The following is a 10,333-nucleotide window of genomic DNA, read 5'->3' on the forward strand; positions in this document are numbered from 1 at the left end:
TTTTGATAACTTCGGCTACATTTTAAAAGCCTATCGCGATGTGCATTTACTGTAAAGTGATATAGAAAGTGACAACAGCAGTATAGACATTTAAAATTGTATTTTAAATAGTAGTCAAAGTTGTAAGTTTTAAGCAAAAATGCCAAGATCTACTAAATATATTTTAAAAAATAGTATTTTGAGGCAACCAACATGTTAGGAATCAAAGCATTCATAGTTTTAACCAAAACAAAAAAGGAAGTGCAAGTGAAAAAAAGTTGCAACAAAATGTTGACTTTAACGATGTAGAAAATGAGCTTAACGAGGATAATTACAATATTATAATAAACTTTAAAGTTTTAAAAACAATGTTTTATAATTGTATATGTAAAGAGTGTTGTTTAAATGATGGAAAGTTGTTAATGAAAAACAATTTACAAAACAAAAATGGGTTCTCATACGAGTTACAGTTATTATGTGATACATGTGAATTTATCTCAAATACAATACATCTCCTCAAAGTTATAAAAAAATCTTAACCTCCCCAGAAACCTTGTTGCAGCTGTAAGTTTTAATTCAATCGTAGTTTTTAGAGAACTTGTCTAAGGTAATGAATCTTTGGGTACTTTAGCAGCATTGATGAATATGCCACCTCCTATGAAGCCAAAAACCTTTAACTATTTGGCTAACAAATTATACAAAGCATATGAGACTGTCGCTATTCAAAGTACTACTAGAGCTTCATTCGAGACCATAATGAATCTCTGTGTTTTTGTTTATCATAATGAACCTATAAATTGTCAGGTATCTATTGATGGTACCTGGCAAAAGCGTGTAAATCAATCGCCATAATTTCAAAAGGGAATGGATAGCGCTTAGATGCAATTGTTCTTTAAAAAAAATGCAGAGGTTGTTTGTTCTGGAAAACGAAAAACCTTAATCCTGGATATCTTCATTAGAGTTTAAATCATGTATGTGATGCTTATCATGAAAAATCATCTGGAGCAAGGGAATCATGTGGGACGGTGATATATTTTTCTCGATCGATAATGAATAATAATTCAAGGTACACTTTATATATTGGGGATGGTGATACCTCTTCATTTACTGATGTTGTTTTCTCAAAACCTTATGGCAATATAAGTATTGAGAAACTAGAATGTGTTGGTCACGTTCAAAAACGAATGGGAACTCGTCTTCGTAACTTATGCCAAAGTCTAAAAGGCAAAACACTTATTGATATTAAACTTGGTCAAATTAGTCTCAGTGGCAAAGGTAACCTCACAGACAAAGCAATAAATTTGTTTCAAAACTATTATGGCATAACCATACGACAAAATGTTGACAATCTCTACTACATGCAGAAACCCGTATGAGCAGTGCTTTTTCATGAACCTGACGTTGAGGATGAAAACATCCACCAACAATTTTGTCCAAGAACAAAAATAAGCTGGTGCTTGTGGAAGTCTGATAAACTTACTTATTTAAATATCAAAAGAAATTGACCCTTCCGTTTGCTATTCACAGACTTTTAATTCCTATATTAAAATATCTATCTAATAAAGGTTTACTAAAAAAGCGTCTTCATGGTCAAACACAGAATAATAATGAAAGTTTGAATAGTGTTATTTGGAAAAGATGCCCAAAAGATACATATGTTAGTAAAAGGTCTGTAGAACTATCTTTAAATTCAGCTATTATTTCGTTTAATTATGGTTTTCAAGGAGTTTTAGAAGTGTTTAAAATTTAAGGTGTTAACACTGGGAGGTTTATGATTGATGCTTCTAAATTACATGATGCATTATATATATCAAAAGGAAATTTAAATCCACCAAAAAATGCAAAGTTAAAAAGCAAAAATTAAGAGGAATTAAAAAAGGGTTCTTAGATAAAGAAGCAGAAGAAGAACCTTTATCATTTTATAAATCTGGAGCTTTTTAAATAAAAATTTTATTTTTGTTTTGTGATTTTCTCTACATTAGCTTTTTAGCGAATCAAATAAAGTTAGAAAAAGATATCTCCTGACAGGTTTATTCTTTTTCTTTGATATTTTCCCAGTCTGTTTAAAATATATTTGAAAAGGACTGGTAGCAGAATATTTTTTTTTTGCTTTTTTTTAAGTTTGTGTTTTTGACATCAAATAGTGAGACCTTCACGATAAAACAAGGAACCATTATGGCAATGCCTGTAACTTGTGAAATATTCACAAGTTACAGGGATTGCCATAATGGTTCCTTGTTTTATCAGGTATCCTAGCAGTTTTATCTAATAAATAGATAAAACTGCTAGGATACCTGAGTCAACATGTTAGTATCTGAAATACCAAAGTGCATTAAAAAGGGTCATATACTTCCTGAGAAATCTCTTTTTTTAAAAACACACCAAAACAGGGAAAATGTTGAATAACTCAGGCAAATTGTAAGACTTTCTTCTTTTTTTTAATTCTCTTTTTTACTAAAAAACAACATAGACTAATTTGAAAAATATAAAGTCAATATTAAAGAAATTAATTTGCATTGGGGTCAGTGGCGTATCTAGGGTAGGGCAGGCAGGGCACGTGCCATGGGCGCCAGCCTGAAAGGGGCGCAAAAGAGGCTTGGTTGCGATACAATAAGCGAGAATTATATAAAATAAATTAAGAAATAATATATCATATAAAATAAATATATTATATAAAATAAAGTTTGTGTCATCATTTATTAAAAAATTGTAATTAAGCACTTTATGTGGGGGAAGAGGGGCGCGAGATCGGTGTTTGCCCCAGGCGCTATTTACCCTAGGTACGCCACTAATTGGGGTGGACCACCTTAACAAAACTTATTCTATTCAATAGCTATTGAAAAATATTTTTTGGTATATAATAAAATATGGTATATAATATCATAAGGTATATAATAAAATATGGTATATATATAATAAATATAATATATGGTGTATAATAAAAAATATTTTTATGATATGATATGATATATAATAGAAACTATTTTTATTATATGATATGATGTATATTAAAAAAATATTTTTATTATATGATATGCTATATTATAACTTTATTGCACCTATCTGAAAAACTAATTGATAAAAAATACTTCATTTTAAAAAGAAACTCAACTACCTACCATGCGGTTGTGTTATTTACCTTCTAGCGCACAGCATTGGGTAGTTAAGAACTAAAATGTGCATAAATTATATGGCAAATGCTAATTATTTAAAATTCGAGATTTCTGCACAAGCAAAAAAATACTTTTTCTTCACCACTATTAAACAAACTAAATTAGAACAAACTAAAACTAAAACACGTACTAAGTTGCACTGAGAATTAGTGTTTTATTTTATCATGATTATTCTAAATATGAAAAACAGAAAGTTGATATACAACAAGTCATTGTTAGAATATGTTTTCTTAAATTAAAAATTATTTATATTTGATATTGAAAAATATAGAAAAATGTATATATGTAATATTCCGTTTTCTTTATGAAAAAAATCTTATGATAAATAAAGGAATAGACTTTTATTTGAAACATATATTTAACAATATTTGAGCATAAGATATAAAACTTGATTATCATTAACTTTTTAATTTTCATATTGCCGTTCGTTAACTTTGCCACCATCTTAGAGGCAAAAACTGACTTCTAAACATTTCCCGTATATGTTATGCAGTTATATTTTGAGATCAGTTTATTAGATGGACGCTATTAGAAGATTTTGTATTTATTGTCTGTTTTAAAACTCTTTTAATGGTTAAAAAAGTAAACTTAAATTTGTTAGACTTTTTTCAAAAGTCATCTTATTTTTCAAAAGATTCCTAGCTTTATAAAATTGAGATGACTTTTGTTTTATTGTAAGGGGTGATTTTTTAAGAGGTATAGGGTTTGATTTTCAAAAAAAAAACACAAAAAATTAAAAAAATTAATAAAATCTTAATTTGAATCGATAGAACGGTCGATATGAATTAATGTTTAAAGATTATTTTATGTAAATGTTGGCCGCGGCTCTTCTTTAGATGGCCAATGCGTAAGATCCAATTTTGGCACACTCTCTCCGAAATATTGGCCGATATCTCACAAATAAATGCTTCAATATTGGCTTCCAGGGCGTCAATCGTTGCTGGTTTATCGCTTTAGACATTAGCGTTAACATGGCCCCACAAGATATAGTCTAAATGCGTTAAATCATACGATCTGGGATTACAACTGACGGGCCCCAACGTGAGATGAACTGTTCACCGAATTCGTCTCTCAATTTGGCAGGGTTGGCAAAAACCCGGGTTTTTGAACAAAAACCCTACCCAACTGGGTTTTTGTTGGGTTTTTGGGTTTTTGGTTTTTGGGTTTTTGGGTTTTTGCTAAAACCAAATCTCTAATTTGATACAAACCTTTATTGACAAAGTTAGATAAACTTATAGTTATCTAAAAGCTATTTTCATTTTTACAGATATGTTGACTTATTCAATAGCTAAGTTAGTAATTAGGGGAGAGTTGCCGAAATTGGAACAGCTCCTTAATTGGAACACTTAGCTTTATTTAGAAACTGGAACTTATTCTACTTTCATGAATATTTTTTCTTGTAAAGAAAATAATTTTCTTTATTTTTTGAAACTTCTAGTATTTAAACTTAAAAACTGCACGTATGTGAATAAAGTTACTTTTTTTTAAAGAAAAAAATTTTTGCGATCTAATTTTATCGTTGCATTTAAACTATTACAGAAGCTTAACGATATTGAGTTTGATGATAATTTTTTTAAAATTTTAAATTTAAAGGTTTCAAGTCTATGTGATATTAAGAGCTTATATCGTAAGTTGTTACTTGTATGTAAATATTTTGCTACAACACCATGGTCCTATGTTGCCCAGAATGGAACTTCAAAAGTTGCCCTAATTGAAACGATGTCATCTCATAACACGCTACTTGACGTCCGAATTATCAGAAAATTTCATTTGTCCGACTGTATAATATTTTTTAAAGCGAATTTCTTTTATAGACATAGTATTATTGTTAGACATTTGTTGCTTTTTTGGAATTGGAATTTAGTCTTGCTTTAAAGTATGAAATGATTTTTCTTTTATCTTTTAGTAAAAAATAAAATGTAAAAGTTTTACAAAAGTTATACATTTCTATTTAACGGATAAACTTGTAAGACAACATAAAGTATATACCCAGCATAAGTTTTTTACTGTATATAGAAGTTAATATATAAAGTTGCAAACTTTATATAGTTTATATAGATTTTGATTTATATAGTTAATGATTAACTAAACAAAAATGATGAAAAATAATGATTATATAATGAGTATATAATTAACTTAATCATATATCAATAACAAATAAATATATGAAAAAATAAGCCTGTAATAAGATTATAAAACTCTCCTTATGTATCTTCATAGTAATTTGCTTTTATTTTAGATGCAAACACCACGAAAATATGGAAAATGGAAAGTAGAAAACTTGAAAAAGGCTGTTGAAGCAATAAAACAAGGAGAAATCAGCTTAAATGAAGCCGCTTATGAATTTTGTATTCCAAAAGCAACTTTGTCAAGGCATATAAATGAAAAAAACAAAGTTGCTGTTGCAAATGTGAAATTTCATGGTCGACTTACCACTTTACCTAATGAAATTGAAACAGAACTAGCTGATCACTGTTTATTATTAGAATCGATGTACTTTGGATTAAGGATTGATGATCTTCGTCGTCTAGCATTTGATATTGCGGAAGCTAACAACATCACACATAATTTTAACAAACAAACACGAATGGCAGGAAAAAAGTGGTATTATGCATTTATGCAAAGGCACCCACAACTGTCGCTTTGTGGGCCTGAATCAACATCAATTGCACGTGCACAAGGTTTTAATAAAGAGCGAGTGCAATCTTTCTTTAATTTACTTTCAAAGTTATACATGGAAGAAAAGTTAACTCCAGACAGACTTTATAATATGGATGAAACTAGTTTATCAACAGTACAAGATGGTCAGATAAAAATTATTAGTGCAAGGGGCAAAAAACGAGTTGGAATTATGACTAGTAGTGAACGAGGAAATTCAGTAACAGCTGTAGTTTGTGTATCTGCAGCAGGATTTTATGTTCCACCAATGTTAATATATAAACGCGAAAGAATGAAGCCAGAAATAACAAATGGTGCACCTCTAGGAACTGTATTTAGTACTCAAGAGAAAGGATGGATGTCAAATGAAGGTTTTTTAGATTGGCTCAATCATTTCATTAAAGTTGTTAAACCTTCAAAACAATCAAAAGTTTTGTTGATACTTGATGGTCATGTTACACATTCAAAAAATTTGGCAGCGATATATCTAGCACGAAATGCTGGAGTGCGTATGGTATCACTACCTCCCCATACTACACACAGACTGCAACCATTAGACGTTGCGTTCTTCGGACCACTTGGTACATACTATGATGAAGCTATGCGAAAACGGATGCGGTCACATATATCACAAACAGTAACAACTTGGCAAGTTGCAGAATTATTTGGTGACGCATATAGTCAGGCAGCATCATTGAGAATTGCTATGAAAGGATTTCAGGCTAGTGGGTTGTGGCCTTTGGACATAAATGTATTCACTGATTCTGATTTTACAGCCTCTTCATTTACTGATGTTGGTCCTTCAAACAATCTTCAGTCACCTGAAAGTATAGATGGGATGACAAAACTATCTACAGATAAATCAAGTGAAAAAAAATTAAAATGTCATGTTTCAGTTTCAGCTTTGTCTCTTTTGCCAGTGGTTTCACTTGAAGTAAAAAACAAAAAAAGAAGATCACGAACAACTCAGGCGGCTGATCTTACAAGCTCCCCATATAGACGTGCTCTAGAAATTACACCAAGAAATCAAAAGCACACACTAAATCAAATAGCTTCCAAACAAATTAAAAAATCTACAAAAAAAAAGCTCACACTAAATCCAATAACTGCCAAACTATTGCAAAAACCACAGGAAAGCAAAGTAGCACTTGACTCAATCACCATGGACCAAATGAAATTGAGCACATCAAATAAAATCACCATCGCCACCACAGCACACCACATATCACCACTACCATCCCAAGTGCAGAAGCTGCAAGAAAAAAAGACTTATGAATTGCAAAAAAAGGATTAAATATTTGTTGTAATTTTTATTTGTTATTATATCTTTTAAATATCTTTTATTAAAGCTAATCAATTAATTTTTCCTTTGAGCCATAAGTTTTATAGCTGTAATTTATTCAAATATTAGAACTGTTCTAATTAAAGAATATATTTGTTCCATTCAAGGAGACCAGTTGCCTTTATTGGAACAAAATGGTGCCTCGAAAAATCAAAGTTTATATCCAATAAGGGTGCGATCAATAGAGTCGAATCATTAATAAAAGCATAGTAGGGTTGTATATCTATATTATTTAATTCATAAATGTTTTCATAGTTAAGCCATCTTTGGTTAATAAATATTTTTTCCTAAAGTGTTCCAATTAAGGCAACTCTCCCCTACATTACATTTTTTTCAAATATTAATATAATTTTGAATAGAGATATTATTTTAAAATTTTAATTAAATATAACGTATAAATAGATTACATATCCTTCAACATGCCAAAGTATCATTCAGGAGAAAGAAATAAGGCTAATGAATGGAATGAAGTGACCATATTAGGTGATCAACCAAATAGAGTAAAATGTAGTTATTGCAAAGAAAGCATCAAATAACTCTAACCAGTCGGAAGATGAAGAACGAGTTTGTTTCAGCTTTATTAGTGATGCTTCTTATTCTTCAATTTTTCATTTAAATCCAGTGAACTTGCAACGACAAACATCCATTTCTAAATTTGTTGCTACAACAACAAGTAATCAGAAGGATGAACTAGATTTGCAAGTCGCAAGGTTTTTCTTTTCAGCAAATATACCATTCATTGTAGTAGATAATCTTGAATTTACCAAACTAATTGAAAAAATAAGACATGGATACAAGCCACCAAATAGAAAACAGATATCTTCAGAACTCTTAGTAAAGGTAAATAAAGAAGTAATCAATTCAATGAAAAGTGATCTTGCTGATGATTGCGCTGTTACCCTAATTCAAGATGGTTGGAGTACAGCCAGTAATGATCCCATAATTGCTCATAGTATCCATTATGGATTAATTGAAAATCTGTCAATACAGAGAGAAGCAATTAAGTTACAAGCACAACTAAAAATTATTGGTGCTGCATTAGATAAGGTTTATAATCTAGTTTATTTAGTTATTTGCTAGATGTATTAAACTTGAATATAGTAAATATATCAAAACTACATATTTCTGGCACCATTAACTTTATTTACATAATTATAATCTAAGTTATTTTGTTTGCTGTAGTTGTAGCCAGATGATTCAATGTTGTCTGAAGCAGTTGAGATTTGAAAAAGCCTCATACATGATAAAAAATTGGCTCTGTACAAAGATGATCTTTTAGAGAGGTTTAAGAAAGCAATCATTCCATGTCATTTTTTGGCTAATTTAACAGATCCAAAATATGAAGGTATATCATATATTATAAAATTGTAAAAAAATTAAAAAATTGAATGTGATCAAATTTAAACAAATAATAGAGTTCCCTGAAAATAAAATTTTTGTTTAAATTTACTAATCTTATACCCTTACTTATATAATGATATATTATACTTATATGATAATATATTCAATATTTACTTAGGAAGAACATTGAATAGAAGTCAAGAAGAAGAAGCTGAGGAATGGTTGAATGAAATCTATCCTGAATTTATGCCTGGTTACTGTGGATTTAAACTAAAATATGCTATTTGTTTTCCTACATATTTATTAAATGATAGTGTAAAAAGCAAAACATCAGCAACAAATTGGTGGAGAGTTATAGGAGTCTATGTCTTCAAAAATACCTGTAAATTTTGCAAGGTTTTTACGGCAGTTGCACACTTGCCCATCTAGTTCTGGATCCAAAGAAAGATTTTTCTCATCCTTTTTCATGATTTGGAGCAAAATTAGAAATCGCTTAGGAATTGAAAAAGCTGAAACGCTTGTACGAATTTACAGACAATTAAGATCAAGATGCACAATTGCTCATGACGAAATTCTTTGATGATTTTGTTTTAAATTTTTAAATTTAAATATTGCTGTTCCAAGGGGAAATAAAAATGTCTTATTTATGAAATTTATAATACTAAACTCCTTTTTTCATTATCATTAGGATAATTGTTGAGCAGTTTCTAACCTATTGTGTTAAATGCAAACTAATTTATGAACGAAAAAGTTATAAATAAAAAACTTGCGGCCAAAAACCCAACAAGTTGGTTTTTTGGTGGGTTTTTGCTCTTGGTTTTTTGGGTGGGTTTTTGGGTGGGTTTTTGGGTGGGTTTTTGGGTTTGGGTTTTTGGGTACCAACCGTGCAATTGGGTGATTGTTTCGTGTACTGTGTGGCATGTGGCAGCGTTTTGTTAAAACCACATGTCAGCCAAATTCAGCTCTTCCATTTTGGACAAAAAAAAGTTTGCAATTATCGCACGGTAGCGCTCGCCATTCACAGTAACGTTCCGGCCACTGTCGTCTTTGAAGAAGTACGACCCGATAATGTCATCGGCCCATTATCCACACCAAACAGTTACTTATTCAGGATGCATTGGTAGCTTTTGCAATTCTTCTGGCTGGTCTTCACTCTAGATGCGGCAATTTTGCCTGTTAACGTATCCATTCAACCAGAAATGAGTTTTGTTGCTGAGCACAATTTTTCGATAAAAGTGTGGATCTTCCTCCAACTTTGCCAGCGCCCATTCACAAAATGTTAAACGATGTGGGAGGTCGAGTGGCTTCAATTCTTGCACCAGTTGTATCTTAGAAATTTTTACACTCAAATCCTTTCGCAAAGTTTTCCGCGTAGTGAAGTATCAGAGGCTCGATTGCTGCGAAAGGCGGCGAATCGAAATTTCACGGTCATCACAAACACTGGCGGATACAGCCGCAATATTTTCTTCGGTCTTCGCTCTTAGTATGCGTATTGGTGGTTTATTGTCCAATAAAGTAAACTGGGTTCGAAATTTAGTCACAAGCTTCCGAATAGCTCATTCAGAAGGCCGACAAAACTGCCCATAAATTGGAAAAAGTGCACAATGCACTCTCTTAACCAAGCATGAGTTTCGAGAGTAAAAGTCAATAACTTGCGTTGTTTGTTCGTAAGTCGTTTCATGGTTAAGTTATAGACCAAACTGAGCAAGTTTAACAATGACACAAGACACAATGCGCGCGTAATCTGTCAAAACCAGTGTTGCCAAAAAGATACCAGCAAAAAAATCACCCTTTAAAATGGAAACAAACATATATCGAGCTTAGCTAACATTGTTTGTTT

At 31.1% G+C, this 10,333-nt stretch overlaps 3 pseudogenes; all 3 read left to right on the top strand.

The window, feature by feature from the left end:
- Window positions 1-1,163: 1,163 nt before the first annotated feature.
- Window positions 1,164-1,729, top strand: LOC149886428 (uncharacterized; annotated as a pseudogene).
- A 3,587-nt stretch (window positions 1,730-5,316) lies between these two features.
- Window positions 5,317-7,084, top strand: LOC145190870 (uncharacterized; annotated as a pseudogene).
- A 487-nt stretch (window positions 7,085-7,571) lies between these two features.
- Window positions 7,572-9,073, top strand: LOC145184615 (uncharacterized; annotated as a pseudogene).
- Window positions 9,074-10,333: the final 1,260 nt, after the last annotated feature.

The sequence above is a fragment of the Hydra viridissima genome, unplaced genomic scaffold, assembly GCF_058129835.1.
Source record: "Hydra viridissima isolate aposymbiotic clone 2 unplaced genomic scaffold, HvirCarnegie_v1 scaffold_7, whole genome shotgun sequence".
NCBI lineage: Eukaryota > Metazoa > Cnidaria > Hydrozoa > Anthoathecata > Hydridae > Hydra > Hydra viridissima.